Source organism: Monodon monoceros, unplaced genomic scaffold (genome assembly GCF_005190385.1).
Source record: "Monodon monoceros isolate NGI ecotype Baffin Bay Population unplaced genomic scaffold, NGI_Narwhal_1 Super_Scaffold_19, whole genome shotgun sequence".
Taxonomy (NCBI): domain Eukaryota; kingdom Metazoa; phylum Chordata; class Mammalia; order Artiodactyla; family Monodontidae; genus Monodon; species Monodon monoceros.
This window is the reverse complement of record NW_021703775.1, coordinates 24,801,593-24,815,925: the sequence shown is the minus strand read 5'-3', so window position 1 is coordinate 24,815,925 and position 14,333 is coordinate 24,801,593.

Genomic DNA, 14,333 nt, shown 5'->3' with positions numbered 1-14,333 from the left:
TTCTTTCTTTCTTTCTTTCTTTCTTTCTTTCTTTCTTTCTTTCTTTCATTCTTTCTTTCTTTCTTTTGCTATTTTCTCCTGAGCTGTGTGGCTGACAGGGTCTTCTTGCTCCAGCCAGGTGTGAGGCCTGTTCCTCTGAGGTGGGAGAGCCGAGTTCAGGACATTGGTCCACCAGAGACATCCTGTCTCCATGTAATATCAAAAGGAAAAAGCTCTCCGAGAGATCTCCATCTCAATGCTAAGACCCAGCTCCACTCAACGACCAGCAACCTACAGTGCTGGAAACCCTATGCCAAACAACTAGAAAGACAGGAACACAACACAACCCATTAGCAGAGAGCCTGCCTAAAATCATAATAAGGTCACAGGCACACCAAAATGCACCATTGGACAAGGTCCTGCCCACCAGAAAGACAAGATCCAGCCTCATCCACCAGAACACAGGCACCAGCCCACTCCACCAGGAAGCCTACAACCCACTAAACCAAACTTAGCCACTGGGGGCAGACACCAAAAACAATGGGAACTATGAAGCTGCAGCCTGTGAGAAGCAGACACCAAACACAATAAGTTAAGAAAAATGAGAAGACAGAGAAACACACAGCAGATGAAGGAGCAAGATAAAAACTCACCAGACCAAACAAACAAAGAGGGAGTAGGCAGGCTACCTGAAAAAGAATTCAGAGTAATGATAGTAAAGAGGATCCAAAATCTTGGAAATAGAATGGAGAAAATACAACAAATGTTTAACAAGGACCTAGAAGAACAAAAGAGCAAACAACCAATGATGAAAAACACAATAAATGAAATTAAAAATTCTCTAGAAGGGGGCTTCCCTGGTGGCGCAGTGGTTGAGAGTCTGCCTGCCAATGCAGGGGACAAGGGTTCGTGCCCCGGTCCAGGAAGATCCCATGTGCCGTGGAGCGGCTGGGCCTGTGAGCCATGGCTGCTGAGCCTGCTCATCCGGAGCCTGTGCTCCACAATGGGAGAGGCCACGTACAGAAAAAAAAAAATTCTCTAGAAGGAATCAATAGCAGAAATACTGAGGCAGAAGAACGGATAAGTGACCTGGAGGATAAAATAGTGGAAATAACGACCACAGAGCAGAATAAAGAATGAAAAGAATTGAGGACAGTCTCAGAGACCTCTGGGACAACATTAAATACACCAACATTCGAATGATAGAGGTCCCAGAAGAAGAAGAGAAAAAGAAAGGGATGAGAAAATATTTGAAGAGTTTATAGTTGAAAACTTCCCTAATATGGGAAAGGAAAGAGTCAATCAAGTTCAGGAATCACAGAGAGTCCCATACAGGATACATACAAGGAGAAACACGACAAGACACATATTAAGCTCACAAAAATTAAATACGAGGAAAAAATATTAAAAGCAACAAGGGAAATACAAGAAATAACATACAAAGGAAACCCTATAAGGTTAACAGCTGATCTTTCAGCAGAAACTCTGAAAGCCAGAAGGGAGTGGCAGGACATATTTAAAGTGATGAAAGAGAAAAACCTACAACCAACATTACTCTAACCAGCAAAATTCTCATTCAAATTTGACAGAGAAATTAAAACCTTTATGAACAAGCAAAAGCTAAGAGAATTCAGCACCACCAAACCAGCTTTACACAAATGCTAAAGGAAATTCTCTAGGCAGGAAACAAAAGAGAAGGAAAAGACCTACAATAACAAACACAAAACAATTAAGAAAATGGGAATAGGAATATACATATCGATAATTACCTAAAATGTAAATATATTAAATGCTCCAACCAAAAGACATAGACTGGCTGAATGGATACAAAAGCATGACCCGTGTATATGCTATCTACAAGAGACCCACTTCAGACCTAGGGGCACATAGAGACGGAAACTAAGGGAATGGAAAAAGATATTCCATGCAAATGGAAATCAAAAGAAACCTGGAGTAGCAATTCTCATATCAGACAAAATAGACTTTAAAATACAGACTATTACAAGAGACAAAAAAGGACACTACATAATGATCAAGGGATCATTCCAAGATAATCCAAGATAATCCAAGATATAACAATAGTAAATATTTATGCACCCAATATAGGAGCACCTCAATACATAAGGCAAATGCTAACAGCCATAAAAGGGGAAAATGACAGTAACACAATCATACTAGGGAAATTTTAAAACCACACTTTCACCAATGGACAGATAATTGAAAATGAAAATAAATAAAGAACCACATGCTTGAAATGATACATTAAACAAGATGGACTTAATTGATATTTATAGGACATTCCATCCAAAAACAACAGAATACATTTTCTTCTCAAGTGCTCATGGAACATTCACCAGAATACATCATATCTAGGGTCACAAATCAAGCCTTGATAAACTTAAGAAATTTAAAATCTTATCAAGTATCTTTTCTGACCACAACCCTATGAGACTAGATATCAACTAAAGGAAAAATCTGTAAAAAATAAAAATAGTTGGACGCTAAACAATACAGTACTAAATAACCAAGAGATCACTGATGAAATCAAAGAGGAAATCAAAAAATACCTAGAAACAAATGACAATGAAAACACGATGACCCAAACCTATGGGATGCAGCAAAAGCAGTTCCAAGAGGGAAGTTTACAGCGATACAATCCTACCTCAAGAAACAACTCAAATAAACAACCTAAACTTACACTTCAAGCAATTAGAGAAAGAAGAAAAAAAACAACAACACAGTGTTAGCAGAATGACTGAAATGATAAAGATCAGATCACAAATAAATGAAAGAGAAATGAAGGAAATGATAGCAAAGATCAATAAAACTAAAAGCTGTTTCTTTGAGAAGATAAACAAAATTGATAAAGCATTAGCCAGACTTATCAAGAAAAAAAGGAAGAAAACTCAAATCAGTAGAATTAGAAATGAAAAAGCAGAAGTAAAAACTGACACTGAAGAAATACAAAGGATCATGAGAGGTTAATTCAAGCAACTATATGCCAATAAAATGGACAACCTGGAAGAAATGGACAAATTCTTAGAAGTGCACAACCTTCCGAGACTGAACCAGGAAGAAATAGTATCAACAGACCAATCACAAGCACTGAAATTGAGACTGTGATTTAAAATCTTCCAACAAAAGCCTAAGAACAGATGGCTTCACAGGCGAATTTTATCAAACATTTAGAGAAGAGCTGCCCCTATCCCTCTCAACTCTTCCAAAATATAGCAGTGAGAGGAAAACTCCCAAACTCATTCTATGAGGCCACCATCACTCTGATGCCAAAACAAGAGAAAGATGTCACAAAGAAAGCAAACTACAGGCCAATATCACTGATGAACATAGATGCAAAAATCCTCAACAAAATACTACCAAACAGAATCCAACAGCACATTAAAAGGGTCATACACTATGATCAAGTGTGGTTTATCCCAGGAATGCAAGGATTCTTCAATATATGCAAATCAATCAATGTGATACACCATATTAACCAACTGAAGGAGAAAAACCATATGATCATCTCAATAGATGCAGAGAGACCTTTCAACAACATTCAACATCCATTTATGATAAAAACCCTCCAGAAAGTAGGCATACAAGGAAATTTCCTCAACATAATATAGGCCATATATGACAAACCCACAGCCAACATCATCCTCAATGGTGAAAAACTGAAACCTTTTCTACTAAGATCAGGAACAAGACAAGGTAGCCTACTCTCACCACTATAATTCAACATAGTATTGGAAGTTTTAGCCACAGCAATTGGAGAAGAAAAATAAATAAAAGGAATCCAAACTGGAAAAGAAGTAGTGAAGATGTCACTGTTTGCAGATGACATGATACTATACAAAGAGAATCCTAAAGATGCTACCAGAAAACTACAGACTTAATCAATGAATTTGGTAAAGTAGCAGGATAAAAAATTAATGCACAGAAATCTTGCATTCCTATATACTAAAGATGATAAATCTGAAAGTGAAATTAAGAAAACACTCCCATTTACCATTGCAACAAAAAGAATAATATATCTAGGAATAAACCTACCTAAAGAGATAAAAGACATGTATGCAGAAAATTATAAGACACTGATGAAAGAATTTAAAGATGATACAAATAGATGGAGAGATATACAATGTTCTTGGGTTGGAAGAATCAACATTGTGAAAATGACTCTACTACCCAAAGCAATCCCTAACAAACTACCACTGGCATTTTTCACAGAGCTAGAACAAAATATTTCACAATTTGTATGGAAACAGAAAAGACCCCGAATATCCAGAGCAATATTGAGAAAGAAAAATGGAGCTGGAGGAATCAGGCTCCCTGGCTTCAGACTACACTACAAAGCTACAGTAATCAAGACAGTATGGTACTGGCACAGAAACAGAAATATAGATCAATGGAACAGTATAGAAAGCCCAGAGATAAACCCACACACATATGGTCCCCTTATCTTTGATAAAGGAGGCAAGAATATACAGTGGAGAAAAGACAGCCTCTTCAGTAAGTGGTGCAGGGAAAACTGGACAGCTACATGTAAAAGAAGGAAAATAGAACACTCCCTAACGCCATACACAAAAATAAACTCAAAATGGATTAAAGGCCTAAATGTAAGGCCAGACACCATCAAACTCTTAGAGGAAAACATAGGCAGAACACACTTTGACATAAATCACAGCAAGATCTTTTTTGATCCACCACCTAGGGTAATGTAAATGAAAACAAAAATAATGAAATGAATAATAATAATAATTATAATTAATATAATATATTATATATATAATATATATAATATATATAATATATAATATATATATTATATATAATATATAATAATAATATAATAATAATGAAATGTAAACGAAAACAAAAATAAACAAATGGGACCTAATGATACTTAAAAGCTTTTGCACAGCAGAAGGAAACCATAAACAAGACAAAAAAAGATAACCCTCAGAATGGAAGAAAATATTTGCAAATGAAGCAACTGACAAAGGATTAATATCCAAAATTACAGGCAGCTCATGCAGCTCAATATCAAAAAAAACAACGCAATCCAAAAATGGGCAGAATACCTAAATAAATATTTCTCCAAAGAAGATATACCGATTGCCAACAGATACATGAAAGAATGGTCAATATCATTAATCATTACAGAAATGCAAACCAAATTACAATGAGATATCATATCACACCAGTCAGAATGACCATTATCAAAAAATCTACAAACAATAAATGCTGGAGAGGGTGTGGAGAAAAGGGAACCCTCTTGCACTGTGGGTGGGAATGTAAATTGATACAGCCATGATGGAGAACAGTATGGAGGTTCCTTAAAAAACTAAAAACAGAACTACCATATGACCCAGCAATCTCACTACTGGGCATATACCCTGAGAAAACCATAATTCAAAAAGAGTCATGTACCAAAATATTCATTGCAGCTCTATTTGCAATAGCCAGGACATGGAAGCAACCAAAGTGTCCATCAACAGATGAATGGATAAAGATGTGACACATATATACAATGGAATATTACCCAGCCATAAAAAGGAACAAAACTGAGTTATTTGTAGAGAGGTGGATGGACTTAGCGACTGTCATACAGAGTGAAGTAAGTCAGAAAGAGAAAAGCAAATACCATATGCTAACACATATATATGGTACCAAAAAAAAAAAAAAAAGGTCCTGAAGAACCTAGACAAGACAGGAAAAATGATGCAGACCTACTGGAGAGTGGACTTGAGGATACAGGGAGGGGAAAGGGTATGCTGTGACAAAGTGAGAGAGTGGCATGGTCATATATACAGTACCAAGCGTAAAATAGATAGCTAGTGGGAAGCAGCCACATAGCAGAGGGAGATCACCTCATTGCTTTGTGATCACTTAAAGTGGTGGGATATGGAGGGTGGGGGGGGGGCCGGCAAGAGGGAAGAGATATGGGAACATATGTATATGTATACCTGATTCACTTTGTTATAAAGCAGAAACTAACACACCATTGTAAAGCAATTATACTCCAATAAAGATGTTAAAAAAAAGAAATAAATGAAAAAGAAATGAAGGAAATAATAGCAAAGATCAATAAAACTAAAAGCTGGTTCTTTGAGAAGATAAACAAAATTGATAAACCATTAGCCAGACTCATCAAGAAAAAAAGGGAGAAGACTCAAATCAATAGAATTTGAAATGCAAAAGGAGAAGTAACAACTGACACTGCAGAAATAAAACGATCATGAGAGATTACTACAGGCAATTCTATGCCAATAAAATGGCCAACCTGGAAGACATGGGCAAATTCTTAGAAAAGCACAACCTCCTGAGACTGAACCAGGAAGAAATAGAAAATATAAACAGACCAATCACAAGCACTGAAATTGAGATTGTGATTAAAAATCATCCAACAAACAAAAGCCCACGACCAGATGGATTCACAGGTGAATTCTATCAAATATTTAGAGAAGAGTTAACACCTATCCTTTTCAAACTCTTCCAAAATATAGCAGGCGGAGGAACACCCTCAATTCATTCTATGAGACCACCATCACCCTGATACCAAAACCAGACAAAGATGTCACATAGAAAGAAATCTACAGAACAATATCACTATGAACATAGATGCAAAAATCTTCAAAAAAAAATACTAGCAAACAGAATCCAACAGCACATTAAAAGAATCATACACCATGATCAAGTGGGGTTTATCCCAGGAATGCAAGGATTCTTCAATATATGTAAATCAATCAATGTGATAAACCATGTTAACAAATTGAAGGATAAAAACCATGTGATCATCTGAATAGATGCAGAAAAAGCTTTGACAAAATTCAACATCCATGTATGATAAAAAAAAACTCCAGAAAGTGGGCATAGAGTGAACCTAGCTCACCATAATAAAGGCCATAAATGACAAACCCACAGCAAATATCATTCTCAATGGTGAAAAACTGAAAGCATTTCCTCAAAAATCAGGAACAAGACAAGGATGCCCATTCTTGCCAATATTATTCAACATAGTTTTGGAAGTCCTAGCCATGGCAATTAGAGAAGAAAAGAAATAAAAGTAATACAAATTGGAAAAGAAGAATTAAAACTGTCACTGTTTACAGATGACATGATCCTATATAGAGAATCTAAAAGATGCTACCAGAAAACTACTATAGCTAATCAATGAATCTGGTAAAGTTCCAGGATACAAAATTAAAGCACAGAAATCTCTTACATTCCTATACACTAACAATGAAAGATCACAAAGAGAAATTAAGGAAACAATCCCATTCACTATTGCAACAAAAAGAGTAAAATACCTAGGAATAAACCTACCTAAGGAGGTAAAAGACCTGTACTCAGAAAACTGTAACAATGATAAAAGAAATCAAAGATGACACAAACAGATGGAGAGATATACCATGTCCCTGGATTGGAAGAATCAATATTGTGAAAATGCCTATACTACCCAAAGAATCTACAGATTCAGTCCAATCCCTATCATATTACCAATGCCATTTTTTACAGAACTAGAATGAAAAATCTTAAAATTTGCATGGAGACACAAACGATCCCAAATAGCCAAAGCAATCTTGAGGGAAAAAAACAGAGCTTGAGGAATCAGATGCCCTGACTTCAGACTATACTATAAAGCTGCAGTTATGAAGACATATGATACTGGCAAAAAAACCAAAATATAGATCAGTGGAACAGGATACAAAGCCCAGAGATCAACCCACACACCTATGGTCAACTAATCTATGACAAAGGAGACTAGTATATACAATGGAGAAAAGACAGTCTCTTCAATAAGTGGTGCTGGGAAAACTGGACAGCTACATGTAAAAGAATGAAATTAGAACCCTCCCTAACACCATACACAAAAATAAACTCAAAACGGATTAAAGACCTAAATGTAAGACTGGACACTACAAAACTGTTAGAGGAAAACATAGGCAGAACAGTCTTCGACATAAATCACAAGAAGATGTATTTTGATCCATCTCCTAGAGTAACAAAAATAAAAACAAATATAAACAAATTGGACCTAATGAAACTTAAAAGCTTTTGCACAGCAAAGGAAACCACAAACAAGACAAAAAGACAACCCTCAGAATGGGAGAAAATATTTGCATAGGAATCAATGGACAAAGGATTGCTCTCTAAAATATATAAACAGCTCATGCAGCTCAATATTAAAAAAACAAACAACCCAAAGATAAAGTGGGCAGAAGACCTAAATAGACATTTCTGCAAAGAAGACATACAGATGGCCAAGAGGCACATGAAAAGCTGTTCAACACCACTAATTATTAGAGAAATGCAATCAAAACTACAATGAGGTAGTTTTGAATGGGCATCATCAAAAATCTAGAAACAATAAATGCTGGAGAGGGTGTGGAGAAAAGGGAACCCTCTTGCACTGTTGGTGGGTATGTAAATTGATACAGCCACTATGGAGAACAGTATGGAGGTTCCTTAAAAAACTAAAAACAGAATTGCCATATGACCCAGCAATCCCTCTACTGGACTTATACCCAGTGAAAACCATAATTCAAAAAACACATACACCCCAATGTTCATTACAGCACTGTTTACAATAGCCTGGTCATGGAAGCAACCTAAATGCCCATTGACAGACGAATGGATAAAGAAGATATAAATGGAATATTACTGAACCATAAAAAGGAACGAAATTGCGTCATTTGTAGAGACATGGATGGACCTAGAGAGTGTCATACAGAGTGAAGTAAGTCAGAAAGAGGAAAACAAATATCGTATTTTAACGCATATATGTGGAACCTAGAAAAATGGTACAGATATACCAGTTTTCAGGGCAGAAATAGAGACACAGATGTAGAGGACAAATGTATGGACACCAAGGGGGGAAAGCGGGATGGGGCATGGTGGTGGTAATGGGATGAATTAGGAGATTGGGATTGACGTATATACACTAATATGTATAAAATAGAGAACTAATAAGAGCCTGCTGTATAAAAAAATTAAATTAAAGAAGGGTGAAAATAGCAAAATAAAAGAAAAAAAAAAGAAAAGGTAGAGTATCTTATTAGACAAGAAATTGTTTAAACCAGATACACATTGTTAGACCCTAATCAAGCATCCTGAGCAGAGTTTTAAGAGGCGGTAAATTGGAAAAATCAGGTTTAAAATAAAACTCACAAATTCATGACAAATTGGACTGATCAGTTGAAGCATAAACTTTCAAGGGAAGAATCAGAACTCCTTTGACCTGAAAATCTGAAATCAATTTTCAGAATGCAAGCACCATTATGGAGAATGGTTAGAGCCTTTAGAGTGATCACAGATTTGATGTCATACAGAATTCTAGAAGTCCTGCCCCTAAGCACAGTATGAACCGGCTAAGGAAAATCTAAAGGAGTCACAGGTTTCAAAGTCTTTCTCTCCATTTGTGTTAAATGTTTTTTTCTGGTGAAATTTGGATAGTAATTGACATTTCTGATTAAACATTAAACTATCTCTCCCAAGGAATTTTTAGAGTCTTAACGAGGGGAAGGACATATTTCTGTGGTCACCACAGCTGCTAAAATGAAACAACTGAGGTAAACTGACAATACCAAACCTCTTTTAGATGAAAGGAAAGGGTTGTAGTATGCCTATTTTGTTCTGAATGCATTATTCTTTTTGGATTTTTCTCATATGTTGAATCTCATGGATAGCTGTACTCATTTGCCAGAGGAATCAGAATACAGTTGTTACCATGACCCCTGGGCAACACATGCATATTTAAGTTCAAGTTATTTTATAAATTAAAAAGATTCTTTTAATTACATACTCCTATTAGAGTAAGAGGCACATAATAGATGCTTATGTATAGCTGCTTCAAGAGTGGTTTCTATAATAGAGGATTCTTCCATTCTCTTTAAAGACCTCTAATGTTCTCACCAAAGATTTTTTCATAGATTTCAGGGCTCTCCCTGGGTAGGAATCCAATAACTCCATTCTCCTTAAAACATATGAACATCCACCATATCCTGGAAGGTCCAGGAAAAGATATTTGGCTTCCAGAATTGTTTAAATGTTATCCCAAGTTGTGGGGTTTTTGCTCTCAATCTCCATTCACCGATTCCTCAGACAGTGCTCTCAGCATAAACTCAAAGTATGTATTTTTTTTGTTTGTTTAATTAAACTTATGTCTACTTTTCCTCTTTCCAAAAAGTTTTGAAGCAATTAGTAGCAACAAAGCAAATAAAACGGAAATGGAAAGTGTTGACTGGAAGAAAAAGGCACAATGTGAGTGTTGTGAATAAAGGTTTATTCAGGGTCTTATTGAGGACCATAAACTGGGAGATAGCCTCTCAGATGGCTCTGAGGAACTGCTCCAAAGATGTAGGGGGGAAGCTAGTTTCTATGTGATTTTTGTTAGGGAGTACATGCAGTTGAATATACATCTTGGTGAAAAATTACTGAGAGTCACAAAGAACAGATATCTCAAGTTAATGATTATAGTGCTTTTCTATGTATGGCAAGATGCAAGAAGTGAGGTTCATTAAAATTCTTCTTGAAAAGCATCTAACGATCTAAGGCCTGTTTGTCCAAAGCACAGAACATCCTGTTATCACCTTTAATTTCTTCTCTCTGAATCACAGAGTGCTTCATCCTGTTATTGCCTTAATCTCTTTTTCTGAAGCACTGAGTATATTGTCAGTCAGTGACTGCAGCAGGTTAATATTTGTAGACTTGGATAGTGAGTGAAAAGCTCTTTGCTTTTCTTTTGTTTGTAGTTCCCCCATTTTGGTCATAAATTCAGCCAAAGTTTGGGAGGCATTTCATGACAAATTTGTCCCATGGCCCTAGGAAGGCTAATTCCTAGGTCAAGAGAGTACTTCATTGATAGACCACTCGATGTGCTATGACTGAACTGGGCCCTGTTAATTGTAAATGTCTCTGGACCGCCTGTCTTACTAGTCTGTTGTGGTCCAGGAAATGATTCTCCCTTGTTGCTTCTTCCCCTATCTAGAGTTTACACTATTACAATCAATCTTTTACTGTTATATAGAATTATATAGCTGGACAATTGTTTCAATTCACTTAGTCATCATTATTTTTGTCACAGATTCAGTTGCACATTGTGTAATACAAGAAAAACAGTGTTGAGAGGAGGGGAAGATGGAGGAGGAGTAAGACGCGGAGATCACCTTCCTCCCCACAGATACACCAGAAAAACATCTACACGGGGAGCAACTCCTACAGAACACCTACTGAACACTGGCAGAAGACCTCAGACCTCCCAAAAGGCAAGAAACTGCCCACGTAACTGGGTAGGGCAAAAGAAAAAAGAATAAAGAGAGACAAGGGGATAGGGATGGGACCTGCACCAGTGAGAGGGAGCTGTGAAGGAGGAAAGGTTTCCACACACGAGGAAGCCCCTTCACGGGCGGAGACTGCGGGTGGCAGAGGGGGAAAGCTTCGGAGCCGCGGAGGAGAGCGCAACAACAGGGGTGGGGAGGGCAAAGTGGAGAGATTCCCGCACAGAGGATCGGTGCCGACCGGCACTCACCAGCCCGAGAGGCTTGTCTGCTCACCCGCTGGGGCCGGTGGGGCTGGGACCTGAGGCTCGGGTTTCAGTCGGAGCACAGGGAGAGGACTGGGGTTGGTGGCGGGAACACAGCCTGCAGGGTGTTAGTGCACCACTGCTAGCTGGGAGGGAGTCTGGGGAAAAGTCTGGAGCTGCCAAAGAGGCAAGAGACTTTTTCTTCCCTCTTTGTTTCCTGGTGCACGAGGAGAGGGGATTAAGAGCGCTGCTTAAAGGAGCTCCAGAGACGGACGCAAACTGCGGCTAAAAGCGCAGACCCTAGAGACGGGCAAGAGACGCTAAAGGCTGCTGTCGCCACCACCAAGAAGCCTGTGTGTGAGCACAGGTCACTATCCACACCCCCATTCCGGGGAGCCTGTGCAGCCTGCCACTGCCAGGGTCCTGGGATCCAGGGACAACTTCCCCAGGAGAACGCACGGCACGCCTCAGGTTGGTGCAACGTTACGCTGGCCTCTGCCGCCGCAGGCTCGCCCCACACTCTGTGCCCCTCCCTCTCCCCCGGCCTGAGTGAGCCAGAGCCCCCAAATCAGCGGCTCCTTTAACCCTGTCCTGTCTGAGCGAAGAACAGGTGCTCTCCGGTGGCCTACACACCGAGGCAGGGCCAAATCCAAGGCTGAGCCCCTGGAGGCTGTGAGAACAAAGAAGAGAAAGGGAGATCTCTCCCAGCAGCCTCAGAAGCAGCGAATTAAAGCTCCACAATCAACATGATGTACCCTGCATCTGTGGAATACATGAATAGACAACGAATCATCCCAAATTGAGGAGGTGGACTTTGAGAGCAAGATTTATGATTTTTTCCCCTTTTCCTCTTTTTGTGAGTGCGTATGTGTATGCTTCTGTGTGAGATTCTATCTGTATAGCTTTGCTTCCACCATTTGGCCTAGGGTTCTATCTGTCCGTTTTGGTTTATTTTTAAATATTTTTTCTTAATAATTAATTTTTATTTTAATAACTTTATTTTATTTTACTTTATCTTCTTTCTTTCTTTCCTTCCTTCCCTCCTTTAGAAAATGAATCATCCCAAATTGAGGAGGTGGACTTTGAGAGCAAGATTTATGATTTTTTTCCCCTTTTCCTCTTTTTGTGAGTGTGTATGTGTATCTTCTGTGTGAAATTTTGTCTGTATAGCTTTGCTTCCACCATTTGTCCTAGGGTTCTATCCGTCTTTTTAAAAAATTTTTTTCTTAATAATTACTTTTTATTTTAATAACTTTTTATGTTTTATCTTATTTTATTTTACTATATCTTCTTTCTTGCTTGCTTTTTTTCCTTGCTTCCATCCTTCCTTCCTTCCTTCCTCCCTCCCTCCTTTCTTTCTTCCTTCCTTTCTTTCTACTTTGACTAATTCTTTCTTTCTACTTTTTCTCCCTTTTATTCTGAGCCATTTGGATGAAAGGCTCTTGGTGCTGCAGCCAGGGGTCAGTGCTGTGCCTCTGAGGTGGGAGAGCCAACTTCAGGACACTAGTCCACAAGAGACCTCCCAGCTCCACAGAATATCAAATGGCAAAAATCTCCCAGAGATCTCCATCTCAAAGCCAGCACCCAGCTTCACTCAACGATGAGCAAGTTACAGTGCTGGACACCCTATGCCAAACAACTAGCAAAACAGGAACACAAACCCACCCATTAGCAGAGAGGCTGCCTAAAATCATAATAAGTCCACAGACACCCCAAAACACACCACCAGACGTGGACCTGCCCACCAGAAAGACAAAATCCAGCCTCATCCACCAGAACACAGGCACTAGTCCCCTCCACCAGGAGGCCTACATAACCCACTGAACCAACCTTAGCCACTGGGGACAGACACCACAAACAACGGGAAGTACGAACCTGCAGCCTGCAAAAAGGAGACCCCAAACACAGTAAGATAAACAAAATGAGAACACAGAAAAACACACAGCAGATGAAGGAACAAGGTAAAAACCCACCAGTCCTAACAAATGAAGAGGAAATAGGCAGTCTACCAGAAAAAGAATTCAGAATAATGATAGTAAAGATGATCCAAAATCTTGGAAATAGAATAGAGAAAATGCAAGAAACATTTAACAAGGACCTAGAAGAACTAAAGATGAAACAAGCAATGATGAACAAAAATAACTGAAATTAAAAATACTCTAGAAGGGATCAATAGCAGAATAACTGAGGCAGAAGAACAGATAAGTGACCTGGAAGATAAAATAGTGGAAATAAGTACTGCAGAGCAGAATAAAGAAAAAAGAATGAGAAGAACTGAGGAGAGTCTCAGAGACCTCTGGGACAACATTAAACACACCAACATTCGAATTATAGGGATTCCAGAAGAAGAAGAGAAAAAGAAAGAGACTGAGAAAATATTTGAAGAGATTATAGTTGAAAACTTCCCTAATATGGGAAAGGAAATAATCAAATCCAGGAAGCACAGAGAGTCCCATACAGGATAAATCCAAGGAGAAACATGCCAAGACACATATTAATCAAAGTGTCAAAAGTTAAATACAAAGAAAACAAGTTAAAAGCAGCAAGGGAAAAACAACAAATAATACACAAGAGAATCCCCATAAGATTAACAGCTGATCTATCAGCAGAAACTCTGCAAGCCAGAAGGGACTGGCAGGACATATTGAAAGTGAGGAAGGAGAAAAAGCTACAACCAAGATTACTCTACCCAGCAAGAATCTCATTCAGATTTGATGGAGAAATTAAAATCTTTACAGACAAGCAAAACCTGAGAGAGTTCAGCACCACCAAACCAGCTTTACAACAAATGCTAAAGTATCTTCTCTAGGCAAGAAACACAAGAGAAGGA